Below are 16,079 nucleotides of genomic sequence, written 5' to 3'. Positions count from 1 at the left end.
ACTAGGTATATCTTATTTTCATATTACGATAACATCCAAGAGTATTTTTTTTAGCTCACCTGAGCTGAAATCTCAGTAAGCTTTTCTGATCACCAGTTGTCCAGTGTCTGTCCTTCTATCTTAATCTGTCTGCCATTCCTCTGTAAACTTTTCACAATTTTGACTTTTTCTCAAGAACCACTGGGCCAATTTATTCAAAGTTGACAGAAAATGTTCTTGGATAAAGGAGATTATAAATTGTTCAAATGAAGGGCCAATCCCCCCTTCCAAAGGGAGATAATCAAGGAAAAGCAATAATAGGGATGAGGTAATCAAAAATCTTCACAAGAATTAGTATTAGACAAGAAAAGATGAAATGTGGAAGCTTCCTAAAGTAGTGTGAATTCTAAATTGTTCAAAACATGGGGAGGGGGACGATAGGGGATCTTAGTTTTACATTGAAATGTATAGGGAAAATCTTTAAAAAATTTCTTAAGAGCATAGAATGCCCTAAATTTAAGGAAAATTGGAATTTTGATCATTATATAGCTTCTATATTTTGTTGTTTTAAATTCAAATTAATTTGTTGACTGTGAAATTACAGGATATTTACATTAATTTTGTGGGGATTTTGTTGTTATTATTTTTTGCATTGGGTTTCAGTGCAGTTTTCAAAGTAAAGAATTAGGGCTAATGCAAAATAAAGCTGTTTTGCTCTCTTCTAATTTGAAAATTTATAATTATTGACTGTTTTTGCCTTTTTTCATTGCCTGTCTTGTAAATGCTTACAATTTCAAGCAACTTATGTATGTTATGGTATAGACAATTTTGTTTCCAGAAAACAAAAGCAGCAAATTGATATTGTATTTTTGTGATGTTCGTGCAATTTCCACCTATTGTTACTTCCACAAAATTTAAACTTGCTTGTCAAAAGTGGGGAGAGGGGCATTCGTGTCATATCCAGTTTTACACAAGAGCAACAAATTATCCATGATTAGTCATACTTATACAGATGTAGATAGTGTAGAATCAAATTTGTTTAATCCATAACTCCTGGGAATAAGATGGGGCTACAATATATGATGAAAGTTTTAAAAAGGTGCAGATGGAGAACAGTAGCGCCATAGTAACTCAGGTGAGCAATGTGGCCCATGGGCCGTTGAATATTTCTTGCCTCTCAGGCCAACAAAAAATACTACTTTTTAAATGTCTTTCACCATCAACCTGGTCATTGTAGAATAATGAATAATAAGTTATTAACTTCGCATAATTCCTGGCAATATTTACATTGGAGGCTCATTCTTTATGACTTTAGGGTCAATTCTGATGAGGAATCAAGATCAATAGAGAAATCTCAAAGTTATGGTAGCATTTAAATTTCCAAACCTTTTATAATTTAGACACTTGTATATTAATTTAACAGGTAACACATACAGATGGTTTTTATGGTTTGAGAATATGTCTGGAACTCTTAATCAGATTGCTTTTACTTAAGTCAAAGTTACAGAAACAAAATGATGAATTGAAGTGGTGATAATTCTATACTTATTATTTTGTAAATTATAACTCTTATGTGTTTTAATTCTGTTAATATACTTTGGAAAATTTCTCAGTATATTCAATTTACTAATCAATACTTTATACTGAAGTAGATATAGATGAAATTATAATGAATGGAAAATTTTTATTGAACACAGATAATCACAATATTGTTTTTTCTTGGCTTTCTCTTGCATTACCAAAATGTGTCTGGAAAAACATTTAATCTCATTCATTTTTCTCAGACATGTACTTGATACAAGTATATATGTACCAGCTATACAAAAAATGTTGTGTCATTTTGGCCTTTATTCACAAACTGGACATTAAAATTCATGGGAAATGAAAATTTGTCCTTTATTTTGATCAAATTGTTTACCAGAAACGGCCATTTTTCTCGCTCTCAAAACACTGGAATCAATAATGTGTGACTGACTGTGCTTAGTTAACAAAACATAGGAATTAAAGGTGTCAAACATTTCCCACAAAATATTTAGTATCTTTATTACCTTGCAGTTAACAAAATTACTGCTGCTCTTTTGCAACAAAATTAAGAAAGCTCTAAATCTCATGTCGCTATGCTATCCCTAATGTAGATTTTCCGTAAGATCCGTGGAATTCCATAACAAATTCCGTGGAATTCCATGGAAAAAGTGTTCCATGGAATTCCAAGGAATTCTCGAGAGTATTGGGACGGAACTTTTTCGGAATGGTATGGAATTTCAAATCTAGCCTGGAAAAGAGCGGAACAATGCCAGAATAGAAATTTGCGGAAATAGCTGGAAATCCATGGAATTCCAGGATATTTGGAAATCTATGGAATTCCACGGAAATCCAAGGAATTCCAGGAAAATACAAAAAACTGGAATAATCAAAATAATTTGAGGGCCAAATAATTACAACAAAAATGATAACATCACAATTTTTCATCAATCAAATCTATATTTTCAAAATAAAAAAATTATTTTTGCTTCTATGTATAATGTAAGCACATATTTTAAAAAGTATTACCACTGAAAGTATTTTACATCAAAGGTTATTTAAACAATGTTAAAAATCCACAGAAAAATATCATTACTGGATGATCACCTTGGTTCAATTAATGAGAATTATTATAATATACATGCATGTACATGTAGTAAATTACAGTCTGCATGAGAAACAAATGACTTTTGGTTAAAGAAAATCCTTTGTACCTAATCTCAAACATATGACATTTTTTTGATAATAAAACAAAATAGATTTTTAAAAAACCCATTAATTATGACCTTTTGCTTCATTAAATGACCTTGGGAAAGGTCACTAAAGCCTTAACAGGGTATATTTGCAACATTTGTATACATGCAGTTACATTGATCTTCCAGTGGTCCATATACATTTACCATACAAAGTTAATGACTAGAGTGACAAACATAGGTATTAAGTACACAAATATCTACTACACAACTATATTTGGAAGATCCCATAAAATCAACACATGCTATTTTTTCCCCCAACATGCCCCAAGATCCTACTTCTGAAGTGTTGGCTAGAATCACTTCCTCACTGTTCTGCTAGAGGGTGGTCAGATAATTGGTGTCACGAATGGATTCACTTTTGGTATGACGGCTTCAAAAGCTCAGCAAGTTTGATGTTGATCATTCCCACACTTCAAACTTTTCTTGCTCAATTTCTGAAAGAAAAGATTACCATAAAGATGTATGATATCTACAAATTGTTGATATCCAATGGAAGGCCTTCTCACAAGGAAACACCTAATGAAGTATGAAAGCCAAACCTGAATCCCCTTCACTCAAGGATGTTTTGTGACAAGTTTGGTTGATCCTATGGTTCTGAGAAGTCAAAAATGTAACACCAGACACTGATCAGAAAACTCACTTGAGCCTTGAGCTCAGGTGAGCTAAAAAGAAAAGGTTAGAACTAAAGTGTATAAATAAAGAGACATGATTGTGTCTAAGTTAATTAACCTTGAATATGAGAGAGAACATTGTAAATTACATAAACTATGTACCCTTAAAAACATTCAGCAAATAAAGTTAAGGTATGAAAAAAAGTACATGCACATTAGTAAATATAATTTATATACCATATAAAACATTCAGTTTTGCCTTGTCAATGGGTCGTCTTTTGACTCTTAAGCTTCTGATTAAAAGCACCCTGAACAGGAGTTTGGACGCCTATGCTGCCTTTGATATATTTATCCTCCATATTTGCAAAATCTGTTAACTGACCCTTGAAAAGAGGAAAAGACGAATTTATATGCATATGTAGTTGCTTTAAATGCATATTGGCATATTTACAATGTAACAAAAATATAGACAAAGCAAATAACATAAAGTGAATATATAGAATACATTTGTTCTACTGGCTTCAAACATGCAAATACATGTACATATTTTTTTTGAAAAATTAAGGAAATATTAAATAAACTGTTATAAATACATGTAACTTCCATGCATCAACAATTCAGTATTGAAATTAAAAAAAATATTTGAAAGAGTGATGTCTAATGTTTATAATAACTGGCTAACATTGATAAACACATAATTTCAATTCTTTTGATTTTATTGATTAGGAAAATGATTAAAAAATCTGACCTTTGTGTAAATTTCCATACAGCTCTGAGCTCTTGTCCTTTTTGTGAGCATTCCTGTAAATAATGCATGCATAATTTTATGTCATAGAGTACGTATAGTCATTTTTAATATTTCAGGGATAGACATTTAACTTTCAAACTTTGACTTGTCCAAATGCAAAACTTGGTTGCCCACAATTAGGAAAGAATTTAAGAAGAAAATTATTAATTACTGTAAACATTATGATAAGAAAAAAAAGAGGCTGCCGACATTGAGCATGGAAGAGAATTCCATAATATCACTGCAGGGGGGGGGGGGGGGAGCTTTATTTAAATTATCTGTGCACTAAAGGTGTGAAAGTAAGGAATGCCTTTGTTGGTGGTACTGTGAAACTAAATAGAGGCTTGGGTCTACCGCAACTAAGCTGTGCACAACTTTATATCATATAGAGCATTATTAGTCTACCACGTTTCTTCTGCCTTGTAAACATGGTAAAAATAGCCAATTTAAATGTTGCATCATGTTGGAGACACTAATAGTGTTATGATGTGTGTGTACGATGTAACATGGACTGTGGTGGCGCAATTGGCAACGTGCCACTCGCATATATAGCGAGGTCTAAGGCATGTACGAACGGGAGGAAATTCGGGTTGAAATCCACACATAATGACATTGTTCTATGAGGCGCCGTTTTGGTATTTACTGCCAAAAAGTGAGATCACCTATTCAAATAGGTGATATCACCTATTCAATTGGTGATATCACCTATTCGAATAAGTGATATCACCTATTCAGCTTCTGAATAGGTGATATCACCTATTCGAATAGGTGATATCACCTATTCGAATAAATGATATCACCTATTCGAATAGGTGATATCACCTATTCAATTTGAATGAGTGATATCACCTATTCGAATAGGTGATATCACCTATTCGAATAGGTGATATCACTTATTCGAATAGGTGATATCACTTATTCGAATAGGTGATATCACTTATTCCTTTTGAATAGGTGATATCACTTATTTGAATAGGTGATATCACCTATTCAAATCAAATAGGTGATATCACCTATTCGAATAGGTGATATCACTTATTCGAATAGGTGATATCACTTAATCATTTTGAATAGGTGATATCACTTATTCGAATAGGTGATATCACCCATTCAAATTATTTATGAAATAACAACTGCTCCCAAGACTATAGCCTTTAATTCTCATTTACTTTCACTTTCGTTTTATAACTTACCATTCTTGCAGACAATGGATTACAGCTTCGCATTTAGTTTTAAGCAGCCCAGTAGAATTTGTAGTTTGTTTTGCTCACAAATTATATTTATTACACTTATCTATCATGTATACTATAGGAAAATTCAAAGGGTCTGTAAGTCTCGTTGACTTTCACTTTCGTTTTATAACTCCCGGGTATCTGAGCGTTCTTGGAGACAATGGATTACTTTAAAAGTTGTAAGCATCGCAGTGGAATTATTAAACTTGTAGTTTGTTTTGATTCCCGATTGTTGCAAAGAAGAGGAGAAAATGGATTGATAGATGCAGGTAAATAGCGTTTAATTGCTTTATTTTTTCATTACATAACGTAAACACAAGCTATTCCGAGGGGGCCAAGATTAGCCAACATACTTAAGCATAAAGGGAAAATTAAATCGTTTTTATTCTAAAATCGTGTGTATTCAAAAGGTACGCTTATCTACAGATTGGTTTCATAAATTTAAAGCATTGATTTAGCTTACAATATGGTATAATTTGGAGTATTGGACAGGTATACATGAGATTGGGATATTGAATGCGATGTCATTGAAAGCAAATAAAAAAATAGATGTACCCAAATGCATCGACCATGGGAATACAAAGTTGAATACCACGTCGATAACATATGATCTTTGTAGAAAACACATTTTTTTTTAATTTAATTACTACAATAAATAAAAATGGTCAGCTCAAAATTGGTCATTCTGTAGGCTACCCTGTCTATTCAGAAATAAAAATGGTCACATACACTCAAAAAATAATTATTTTTTATTCTACAAAGAAGAAGGCATTTTTTTCATTTACACATACAAACTGTATTAACTGCCAAGTTTCATGACCACCCCCCCCCCCTTTTCCAATACTTCTACAATTATGAGACAGACTTTTTTTTTCTTGAAATAGGCATTTTTCTCCATTTGTCATAACATATTACAGGGCTGCACAAGGTACTGAAAAAGGGACAGCGCTTTGAGTGAATGTGTTATCCATGTATCTGCAAATGAAGCAGATCCCCCAGTTATTATACTCATGGAGAGTGTAACAACTTCCAACTTGTTAATGACGGAACTCCATTTAAATCAGGTACAAGTTAAAGTTTAGGCTGCACAATTCTTTATTACAATATTCAAAACTTAATAATTCAGGATCAAGTTCACACAAGCTCACATTCCATGGTTACTTACAACACCATTATGCTAGGTAAATTTGTTATACACTTTCATGTTAAATAGTCAAATTTGATTGGTTTAAAAAACATTTGTTAACAAGTACTATTACCATACTGCATGCCAGACATTACATCCCAATGGTTGAAAATGCATGACTACGGGTAACAGTATATATAGTAATAAAAAATGTTAACTGTGCAGAATGTTTGCACGTTCGTTTCACCTTGTTGTTTTCTTTAAAATGCATTCTATAACAAGAAAAATATTACCTGTTTATTTTGGGTGATGTGAAATTCTTACCCCTTAAAAACCATTGCTGACCGAGGCGAGGTCAGCGATGGTTTTTGTGGTATAACAATTTCACGTTATCCTACTAAACATGTAATATTTTCATGTTATATGTACTTCTATTTGTAAATGTTAATGACTGTGAAAAACATAAATATTTATAAATTAGTAAAATCAATTTAATACACTATGAATACACAAAAGGACAAATTTGTACATAATTCTCTATGATTTGGTTAATTAGTTTATATAAAGGATGTAAATGGACATGACATATCATTGTTAATATTCAAGAAAGTGTTCACTGTTTTTCTTGTAGATGCTCCTTTCCATCTGATGTTTTCCAGGTTTTTGTGAAAAGTTTTCTTAAAAATGGCACCATTCAACTACAAATACTATGCCAGTGGAACTGTGATATCAATCAACTGCTTATGACACTATTAATTGGCAGAGAATTTATTTTTTTTTATTTGGGACAAGCAATCTGTTTCAAACATTTTATACCTGCAAATTGGTACATGTACTTCATGAAATGCTTGAAGGATGCTAAAGGCTACTGAAATTCCAAGCCAGATGAAATTCAAAAGGATTGATACAAAAGTCATTTGAAGTTTTCTATTCTTAGTGATGAGTGTTTTTCAGGATGCCCTCTGATATCATAGGTACAACTGGTCACTGTCCTTTGTTAGTTACACATGCAGACAACTTATTAAGGCAGTGATATAAGTAGCTCGAAGTGATGCTTTATTGTTTTCCTCAGATTTATAACCTGGATTGATCTCTGATGCAGTAATTTAAAGCCATGTCTTTTCACTGTCACAAAGTACTGAAATAAAAATAATTTTGATTAAAATATTTCTTTTAATTCACATCATTAAATTTTTAAGCTACAGAAATTCAAATTAATTACCTATTAGTAAATAGAAATCTTTAATTGATTAGCAAGCCTTTGCATTGTCAGATCCTTTTCTGAAAGGGCCATTTACCTTTAACAATGTCAGGACAGGTGAGGCAACTGGCTGGTCTTCATGCTGGAAGTGTGTGTTAACTCTGTAATCTTTTTAAACAAAACCATCCAGTGATGTCCTAAGATTGCCAGATGAGCAGACATATACCTGTATTTAAGAAAGATTCTGTAACATGACATAGAATTTTTGCACAGCTTGACGCACAACTGATGGTATCTTAGGTGCCTGCAAAATAATAAATCTGGCACATATTTATTTATTTGATACAAATCAGAACAAAATTTGTCCTTTTACAGAACAAATTATTTTCATTTTAAAGAAAAGAGAAATGCATATGTACTGTTTTAATACATATAACCTGTATTATTGGATATTTTCACCCCATTCTAATTTTTAAAATATTCACTCTTTCACCCTTGAAAACAATTTTGCCCTTTTAAAATTTGATCAGACACATTTGTGTTTAAAAGATATATGCTGCCTTCTTCGAATTTGTCCCGTTTTAAATTCACCTACTTGTAAGGAGGGCAGAATGAGAAAAATAAAACTTAACTGGGGCGAAAAATTTCCAGAACAAAGTACCATTACTTGCCTGCCTGTTGTACTATAACTCGATCCTCCAACCTTACAATATTCTATAATCATTGCTTTCATGCGATACCCCCCAGTGGATTGATGGTCTCTTTTCCAAATTATATGCACTTTCTAAAAAGAATGAATTTGTCAATTTATAAAATTTAGTATTACAAGTTAATAAAGACAGTAAAACAATGTTAACAACATTTATATGCAAATGAACCTCTGTACAAATCACTTATAAATGATTGACAACTTGTATGGAATATATCGAATACCCTTAATTTTGACATTTGGAAACCCAGCGTTAAGGCCAAACAAAAAATATGTGTGGTTCTGGTTACACCTCCAAAAAAAATAGGGAAGGTGGGTAGGGATTTTTTTTTTTTTTTTTTTTTTTTTTTAACAAAATGATTTTCTAAATTTTTCCAAATAATACCTATTTCTTTTCGTTAGCATAAGTGAACTATTTTATGTGTAGAGTGTTAGATATGTTTTCTCTTAAGCATATGGATTAGATATGTGCTTTAATGTGTGAATAAAATGTATTGGGTATTTAAACAGTTGTTTGCTGATTCTATTCATTCAAGTTCATACTCATCCAGAAAATACAATGTTTGAAGAAAATCAGCATGAGCAAATTGAATTATTTAACTGTTATTTGGATATTATATTTTCTTTTTTTAGAATGTTAAGTTTTTACGAAGATGATAAGTGCTGTCCTTGTTTTTAAAGGATGATATTAATTTCAGAATTGTATATTATAAGTAAAATTAATGGATATCTTAAGCATTATACATTAAATCTTAAATATAGATCATGATTTCTCCATCGGAATCTGCTGCGGAAGTCTTAAACTTTATACAGGTATATAAAATCTAAAATTGTATATTATAGAATGCGAAAAAACAGAAATATTTTGTGAAGAGCTGAGTATATAAATCATAACTAATAAATGTTTTGTTTATTTTGAATTCAGTCTTTTCCAACTATGGTTCAGAAAAGAAATGTTTTATTTGTGGATGAACAGAGTGAAGGAGAAAATAAGTGGCATTTCGATGTGGCGTGAAATATACTAGTCAACATTGGTAGGGGGCACCCTAGTTATGAATATGAAACAAATATTTTTAAATCAACAAGATGTGTTTGTGAAACACTGATGCCCCCATATGGCATCTTATGGCGAAGGTTAAAGTTTCTCAAATGCAAGTCAAAATCCAGGCCAAAAGATAAAAAATGTTAAATTTGAAAGCCCTAGCTGCAACTGTTCAAAAGTTATGGCAAAGGTTAAAGTTTTTTAAAAGTAAGTAAAACATCACGGTCAAGGTCAAAGTTGTTGGTATCCAAAGAAAGGTCTTGTTACAAGGATTACATATGTGAAGTATGAAAGCCCTAGCTCCAACCATTCAAAAGTTATGGCCAAGGTTAAAGTTTTTCAAAAGTAGGTCAAACGCTAAGGTCAAGGTCAAAAGGTCATAGTTGTTGGTATTCAAAGAAAGGCCTTGTCACAAAGAATACACATGTGAAGTTCGAAACCCCAAGCACCAACTGTTCAGAAGTTATGGTCAAGGTTAAAGTCTCATAAAATTTTGCAAAAGTGGGTCAAACTCCAACGTCAAGGTCAAAAGGTCAAATATGATGGTACCCAAAGAAAGGTCTTGTCACAAAGAATACACATGTGAAATATGAAAGTCATAGCTCCAACCAATCAAAAGTTATGGGCAAGGTTAAAATTGACAACAGACAGATAGATAAACAGACAAACAGATAAACAGACAAACAGACAGACAGGACAAAAACAATATACCCTCAGGATCTTTCGATCCAGGGGCATAAAAATAATGAAAACACAATCTTTTCTTTTTGTAAAAAATAAAGTCCAAGGTGAACATCCTTTTGCTTAAAATCAGTGTTTATAAATGAAATTAATTACTTTTATCCAGAATAGTTCTTATTTTACTTAATAATAAATTTTGAACGATAAACTTTTAAGAGCTGTCAGAGGAAAAGAATGTGACACCTATACTTTGTACAGTAATGTTTAAAACAAAATAAATCACCTAAGCAAGATGACATAGAATGATTCAAATTCGTCAGAATTACAAATATTTAATATTATTAAAATTTTAAATCCTTTCATGAAACCTTTTTGCCTCATTGAAAACTTCATACTTCCAAGCTCATTTCTCATATATATTGGTGTTTTGCAAGTTGACTTTATTCAGGTGAAATCAGCAGTCTTCTTTTTCACGTTTCCTCATGAATTGTTTTTTTTTTCTACTTTCGGTTTAAAAGAAACGATCCTGATATAAATTTTTTAATAATTTACAAGTTAATCTATCTTACACATTGGGCTAATTCTTGCATAATCAATGCAATCAAATAAATGTTTTCTCATGTTATCTTCCCTCTAACTCCAAAAAACGTTACCTGGCCAGCTGTCTGTGTGCTTTCAAGCGAGAAGTGATTTCCTATCCTGACTTCACACCTTTGCGTGCATTAATAATAAAGGGACTAATCAGCATGCACTTGTTATAAACCAGCTGTAAACAGAGCAACTAATTGAATCTCGCCACTCTTGGGCATATTTATTTAATTTTGGCAACCATAAAACAAACAAACAAAAAACATGGCGTTGGAAAAAGGTATACTGCTGCGCCATGCTAGCTTGCTTTAGATTTAACACCATCAAACACTTGCACTACGTGATGAAACGATTTTTGCATGGAGGTCGCCATTGCTGGAACTAAAACTAATACCGAAGTGGATGACGGCAATCACGGAAAATTCCGGAAAATAAATATGAAAATTGCCAGAAAAAAGTTAAGGGTTGGGTATCTAAAATAGCGACGGTCGGGTAACGGGAACCACACATATTTTTTTATTTGGCCAAATTATATTCCATACATGATTGAGCTGTCACCTGATGAACCTTTAATTCTTTTCTATTTTTTATATGCTTTATATGTATATGAATTATAAGAGTAAATGTAAGTCCAAAAACTTATTTTGTGACATCAATTTCATACCTGTATTTGAGTTGCCTTTTTGAGGATATACCAGGTAGATTATTCAAAGTCGATGTACATGTAGTCTTACATGCTGCAGTTCTCTTGTACTTTAGCTATAAAATAAATTTTAATGTATACAATTGTGTAAGATGAAAGAATATTTCAAACACTGAAACAGACTGAAACCTTAACAGACCAAAACTTTAACCAAAATATCCTCTTTAACATGCTCTCTAAACTGAAGAGTATGGTCATATAATTGCAGTCATATGAATTTTGTTCAATGATAAATGCAGAGAGAATTTGCAGAATATATAAAGAAAGTCTTATCGTTGGGAAATAAGCAGGTCCAGTACAATCTCTTAATTTAGCTATATAGCTTGAAATAGCTATATAGCTTTATTAAGCTATTCAAAATAGCTTAATTTAGCTATTTATATGCAGTTTTTCACAAAAATTATTTTGGTAAGAAATAGACAAAGAGTCGCATGTATTTGACCATTCATATATGTGCTATGGGCTATCGAAACAACAAGCAAAATCAAAGATATCTCCAACTTTGCAACTTTTGAATACTTTTAAGCAAAAGATAAATTTCTATTATTTGAGTAACTGTCCACTACCTTGTGTGCATTGAGGCATGGATAAGTATGATTGCTTCTCATTGTACTGAATTATTACCAATCAATTATCTTCTTGACCATAATTGGCCTCCTTTATAATTTCATTGAAGAAGTAACTGTATCAATTGCGCATGTAGCCTAAAAACTTTTAGAACTTTGAGTACAAAGTCTCTTTTGTTTCTATTTTCCTAATTATCTCCCCTTGTTTAAGGGTCACAACCCTAGTTTTAGTATAAACGGAAGCCCTTGGCCCAAGGATACCCTGTGACAAATTTGACAATAATTGGCCAAAGGGTTCTTGAGTTATGGCCCATATTCTAAAAAGTTTACGCACACCGCACAAATGGCCATAGCATTAGCTCTTTGGGCCTTTGGCTCAGAAGAGCTAAAAATGAACCTCTTACATTGATTTTTGGTTGATATTTTTTACAGTTTTTTTATGAACAATGTACAGTATTTTCACCCAAATTCCAGTATTTTGAGGACTGCTGTACAGTATTTGGGCCTAAAAATTATTACATGAATGCAAGGAGATTTTAATGAGTGAGTTTCATAATGCATCAATTTCAGATGAGTTCAAGGTTGAGTATCATCACTGCACCAAGGTGCGACTTTTTGTGCATGCTGAGAAAAGTACACATTTAAGAAAAACTGATATAAAATAGCTAAATTAAGCTATTCTGAATATAGTTAGAATAATCTAACTGTGTCTCGGGACAAGCCCTCACCACAGTTAGAATATGTCCCATATACTTGCAACGTAGCAAATCGGAGTGGATCCACTCCGATATGATTTTGAAGAATACAAAAGGAGTTGCATTGAAAATAACTACCAAATTAATCATAACAAACATTTTTGAGATTGTATATGCCTTTTAACCTACAAATTAATCCATATATATACGAAAATTCAACTCATTTTCTCAACGTTTTTTCCTCGCTTCAAATTTAACACCATGTTGACATTCGGAACTCTCTGGATTCTTCATACAAAATGCAGAGAATTCAAGTTATCGCCCGTGTTTATTTTGCTACATTGCGAATACACGGAACAAATTCTATCGTTAAACCGGGTCCGTAGGACAATATCATTTTAACGATAGAACGTTCTATCTATTCTGAATAGCTTAATAAAGCTATATAGCTAAATCAAAAGATTGTACTGGACCTGATAAGTGCTTTCAAACATTGAATACTTATAAAACTAGACCCACTGACATGCAACAGCTTAATTTCTGTTGATAAATGAAGCGTATTCTGAACAAATTATTTACCCAAACAAAGGTGATGCTGTCACAAGATGACGTTCGTACCCATCTGACACTTACACTACTCCTCCTTAATCAGCTGGTAATAACATCATTATCCTCGATTTCAAGAAAAATCTGTTAATAAATTAGTTGTAATGATGATAACAAAACTATTCTAATCAGATACAAATGTATAATATAAGACTTCTATTTCACCCAAGAATACCCAAGAAACAGGTGACATTCTCTGACTTGTTTACCTGTACTTCGATTGAAATTCTCCTCCTACTTGCTCGCACCGGTATCGGGTTCGTTCGCCCTATCTACCTGTTCGCATGAGTCCGTTCGCGCAGGGTCCGTTCGCCCTATATCTCGTTCGCCCTCATATATATACATGTATATACAGTATATAGTAAATATTATTATTTATCATCATTCATGATTTATTTTATTTTATTCAATATTTTACGACTTCGTGTTTTATATATATATTTGTATAGATTTACATAGAAAACTATACAAGCTGCTTATTTAAGCACCAAAGAAAACTTACGATTTCAAAAAATATATATCAATCCATGCATCGAATTTTTCTTGTGGTACAATATATATCTATATAAAATATTTACCGAATTTCTGTTGGTATTTAGTGTGACCATGCATACGTCTGTTTCCCATGTGCAATTTTTATTCCAATGTACATATAAAGTATTGGAAAAAATCCATTTGTTCATTATTCAATTCCTGCAATATAAATAGGGCGAACGGACCCTGGGCGAACAAGTTTCAGGGCGAACGGACTCTGGGCGAACGAGAATGAGGGCGAACGGCGTCAAGGGCGAACAAGTTTTAGGGCGAACGAACATACAACCGCTCGCACCCAAGCTTTTACGACCCTCAATTTATCCATCGTAAGTCGGAGAACCCTTCGGCTTTGTACAACTGCTTAACTTTCCTTATACGCTTTGTGTAAACCATAAACATGCATAACGCAATACACATCTTGCATCTCCATGTGTGAGGTACCCGGAAGTTAATATTATCGAAAAATCTCGCGAGTCACGTGACGAGACTTACAGACCCTAATGCAGCCCGAATTTGCTTGGTTCCAATGAAAATGTAGATAATCTTGAGGAAGGGAGCATTCATTATTTATTGTTGTAAGAAATGCAAATAGGTGATATCACCTATTCGAATTGGTGATATCACCTATTCAAATTGAATAGGTGATATCACTTATTCGAATAGGTGATATCACTTATTCGAATAGGTGATATCACCTATTCAGCACGAATAGGTGATATCACCTATTCGAATAGGTGATATCACCTATTCATTTCGAATAGGTGATATCACCTATTCGAATAAGTGATATCACCTATTCGAATAAGTGATATCACCTATTCGAATAAGTGATATCACCTATTCGAATAGGTGATATCACCTATTCAATTTGAATAGGTGATATCACTTATTCGAATAGGTGATATCACCTATTCGAATAGGTGATATCACCTATTCGAATAGGTGATATCACTTTTTGGCAGTAAATACCAAAACGGCGCCTCATATTGTTCAAACATATTTTGATAAGCGATGTTTAGAGTTGTACTGACTTGTACAATAATTATTACAGAAATGAAACTGCGCTCGCCCTAATGGTTTCACCGTCGGGCATTCTATGTGTGTGGTGCCCAGACTGAGGAACAGTAGCAGAAGCAATTATCCATTCAACTTCAAGGACACATAAAATACTGTACATTGTACCTACCGGGTCTTAAAATGTCTGCATCTTTTGTCAAAATACAAATTCCATTCCAAGCTAATGATGACAGCAGTTCCCTTCTTCGTGACACTCTCTTTCCTTCTGTCCAACAATACAACATGCCAGCCGAATTGTTGAATTTTGGCGGGCTGTTGTTTAAATTAATTGTTCATCAAGCCCGACATCGATCCCGACGTAATTGTACTATGAGCCGACAGTTTAAGAAAAAATTCCAAGTTATTTTCCACAGCTTTCCAGAGCAGAAAATGTCTAAGTTTCTCATTTTATCAGCTTTTCCATAGATTTCCACAACTTTCCAAGCCTCAAAATGTCTAAGTCCAAATTTGTTATTCAAATTCCAAAAGATTCCAAAAACTTCCAAAAACACTTTTAGACTCTTGTATGGAAATGTTTGGAATTCCATGGAATTCCAAAACTTTTCCAAACCCTTTGGAAAATCTACATTAGGGATACCACTGTGACCAGCATTGGCATTAGCATTGGCTTTTGCGTTGGTGTCAATGCTTTAGAAGCAAGCCCATTCTCAATTAACTATAAGCCTTATCTGCACCAAACTTACATGGATGTTGCATCTAGGGATGAACACTTTCAGACTTGCTTTGGATCCTGAATCTGACCTACATTTTTCAGATGGGTGACTTACTAAGGTTACAGTGTGGGGAACAGGTTCATTTCCAAGTAGCTATAAGCCTTACTGGACTTTACTTTCATGGATGATGCATCTGGTTATGTACACTACCCAACCTCTTTAGGTGATGGAACTGAACTTAATTTTTTAACTGCTACCTGAACCAAACTTAAGCATGGATGATGTATATAGGGATAGACACTACCCGACTTGCTTCAGATACTGGTTCTGACCTTTTTTCCAGATGAGTGAAAAGGTTAAAGTTTTTGGAGGAGGTCTTGCTTTGAAGCAAACTTGCATGGATATTGATCTTGGGATGCACACTAAGTAGAAAAAAAAAATTGAGTGAGATTTGCCAATACTTATAAATTTCAATTGTCAAGGTGAGTTAAAATTGTAATCTTTGATTAATT

At 33.0% G+C, this 16,079-nt stretch overlaps 4 long non-coding RNA genes across 4 annotated transcripts; 1 reads left to right on the top strand and 3 right to left on the bottom strand.

Moving 5' to 3' along the window:
- Nucleotides 1–2,880: 2,880 nt before the first annotated feature.
- On the bottom strand, nt 2,881–15,115 carry LOC133183731 (uncharacterized). Its single transcript, XR_009720712.1, has 4 exons — nt 15,024–15,115; nt 4,116–4,168; nt 3,605–3,750; nt 2,881–3,190 (listed from the first exon to the last, which is right to left on the bottom strand). It is a non-coding gene; the product is annotated as an uncharacterized LOC133183731 (long non-coding RNA).
- On the top strand, nt 5,567–8,741 carry LOC133182388 (uncharacterized). The gene is made up of 3 exons (XR_009720542.1): nt 5,567–5,655; nt 6,304–6,450; nt 7,144–8,741. It is a non-coding gene; the product is annotated as an uncharacterized LOC133182388 (long non-coding RNA).
- Nucleotides 6,464–7,939, bottom strand: LOC133182385 (uncharacterized). Its single transcript, XR_009720540.1, has 2 exons — nt 7,811–7,939; nt 6,464–7,650 (listed from the first exon to the last, which is right to left on the bottom strand). It is a non-coding gene; the product is annotated as an uncharacterized LOC133182385 (long non-coding RNA).
- Nucleotides 8,385–13,578, bottom strand: LOC133182387 (uncharacterized). Its single transcript, XR_009720541.1, has 4 exons — nt 13,513–13,578; nt 13,277–13,387; nt 11,398–11,492; nt 8,385–8,497 (listed from the first exon to the last, which is right to left on the bottom strand). It is a non-coding gene; the product is annotated as an uncharacterized LOC133182387 (long non-coding RNA).
- Nucleotides 15,116–16,079: the final 964 nt, after the last annotated feature.

This window comes from Saccostrea echinata, unplaced genomic scaffold, assembly GCF_033153115.1.
Source record: "Saccostrea echinata isolate AGI-Se365-2 ecotype Australia unplaced genomic scaffold, CSIRO_AGI_Sech_v1 ptg000009l, whole genome shotgun sequence".
Lineage (NCBI taxonomy): Eukaryota > Metazoa > Mollusca > Bivalvia > Ostreida > Ostreidae > Saccostrea > Saccostrea echinata.
Note: the sequence above shows the minus strand (reverse complement) of the source record. Positions and strands in the feature narration are given on the sequence as shown.